This window comes from Acipenser ruthenus, chromosome 10 (genome assembly GCF_902713425.1).
Source record: "Acipenser ruthenus chromosome 10, fAciRut3.2 maternal haplotype, whole genome shotgun sequence".
In the NCBI taxonomy this organism is placed as follows: Eukaryota; Metazoa; Chordata; class Actinopteri; order Acipenseriformes; family Acipenseridae; genus Acipenser; species Acipenser ruthenus.
The window spans coordinates 40912420-40915042 of NC_081198.1; positions in this window are offsets into that span (position 1 = coordinate 40912420).

Sequence of the window (2623 nt, forward strand, 5' to 3'; positions counted from 1 at the left end):
TACATATTGCACTACGTAATGTTTTTTTTTAAATTCTCGTTTCATACCAATGAAATAGAATTCAACACTAAATATGTACATTTTCTACCAAGTAGAATAGCAAATAGTCTGGGACCACATTTATATATAAATCAATCTTCTAGTTTCCAACACATGTTGCTGCTTTTCCCTGCTGTGTTCTTGCTACACGAAGTAGGAACTGGGGTGGTTACTTCATTGTGGTGTCTACCAATGTATTGTTTAACTTTTTTGTATGCCATTTAGTACATTCCCTATGGAAATGACAAAAAAAAAACTGTTAAGGCAATGAAGAATGTCATTTTCTCTGAGCATGAAATCATGCAGAATTGAAAAGCCTTCTTATATAAGCAAATAACTAGTATATAGTCCAACTTCTTCTTCACTGAAGGCCTAAGAGTACTATCAAATAATTTGCCTTTAGCAAAAGTATGGGAGGTTCCAATGATGTTGCAAGACCACAGCCAGAGAGTTGTCAAGTAATATATAATCGTATGGAGGAAAACTAGGAAAAACAATTTTTTTTAGGTTTTAAAAAAAAAAAAAAAAAGATTTAAGTGTCTTCTGCTAAATGGGTTGGTTTACCTTCTAAACCATTCTCAAATTGGTAAATATTGTATTAACATTATAAATAAACTTTTCTGATTAAATCATTGTCGTGTTTTGATGTGCGAGTTGTAATGGCAAAAATTGTTTCTACTCTTTACATTTAAGCCAGACTCAAGATACATGTAGCATTCAGGTCCGTGCCAGAGATCTGTGTGATCCCAAATATCAAACATGTATTTTACTTCTGTTGTAAATCCCCTCATTTAATAATGATGAAGTCTTCCCCCAAACTGCCCAATGAATTAGACCCTCTATATACAGTAGTACCAAAAGCAGCTTTAACTTGCAATTTAAACACATGAATACTTGTAAAAACAACATTTACAGCTTATTGATTTTTGTTTTTTAAGCATATCATTTCTTATACCACAGCAAATATACATGTTATATTTCCTTTATACTGCCACCAATTTACAATATAAAAAATAGTTACAGCACAGTTCAAAGAGGCAGATAATTATTTAATGTATCCACTCTGGAATATACTTCCTAAAAAATGTATTCAAAATCAAAAATGTTCCTGCCTGGCACGACTACCACAGAAACCTATTACCTGCCATAATGAAAACGTATTCCACAGCTGAGAACACAAACAGTAAATCTAATACAAACTTCAAAAGACCTACAAAAATATTGTTAACAAAGCACTGTTTACTTTAACAAGAACATGAATCAGTAAAATATGCGGATCAGCAAAAGTAATGCACCGGATATATGGTAAAGCGTGGTCATAGTATCAAAATATATGAATTGCATTCAATTTCCTTTCCACACCTTGCCACACAGGTCAAGCATGTCTGAATAAGGGTGTTAATATATGTGATTACTCATGAGACTATATTGAAATAATCATAAATTGTGTTTAAATACTGTGGGTATGTTTCATCTGAATGAACTGGTAAAGGACAAGGTCTATTTTGTTTCTTGAAGTATTAAATACGGTGTCATGCTGAATTTTGCATTATTTTGATATCTGTTTTAAAAGTACATCTCATTTATAATACAGAAAGTTCACGTTTTAAAAATACATTAATAGCGTAAGTAATCACACGGACAAAATGCAATGAACCGCTGACATATGTGCATCTCAAAATAATTCCAACACGTGCTTAATGCAGCATGCAAATAGCATTTGGTACCTAAACGCCAATCAATGGAATAAAATGGTTAAATAATACTTTAGTGTGTGGTGTTTGCCTACAAGACTGACAATGGTTGGTATGTGTCGGGTTGTATCGTAATATAAAATAAACTTGATTATACTGTGTTTGTATTTTTTTGCAGTATTAGCAATAAACAGTATCTCTCTGCAGCCGTACATTAATTTTTCTAATCCCAAAATTTCATAATATTGAAATTATCGATATCATAGAAAGAATATGGATATTAGTACCCACCCCTACTTTAAACCCACTATCTACTGAGTGGCAACAAATTCCTACATTTCTATTGGAGGATTGTTCTTGCTCCCAAGATTTAAAGCTATATTACAGTTCGATCGGGAGTATTTACACACTCGTGGAATTTAAAAAAGAATTACAATTTGTGGCGAAATGTAAAAAAATGCTTAAACACACAAAACCCCCAGAAAAATATGCCTTAGTTGATTTCGTTGTGGAAGACAGCAAAGGAAAAGAAGGTGCAAGTACTGTCGAGTTACTGTACATACTGTGACAGAAATAAACGCCCAAGAATTTTGGAAAGTAACCGAAAACAATCATTTCATACAGTATATAAAAAGCGAAAGCCCCCCCAAAAAGCGATTTACATAAGACTTCAAAAATGTAATTAATAAAAAACGAAAATCAGAAGCCCTAGGTATATCAGAAGACATGAGGCCAGATATTCTAAATGTTTTTAATAAAACAACAATGGCTCCCACAGCACATTAACCAAAGTTGTTCCCAAACCATTTAATAAGATTACATTTTCTAGAAGAAAGAAAGAAAAAGTATCAAAAATACTGTGAATACTAGCACAGTGTTTTATATTAGAA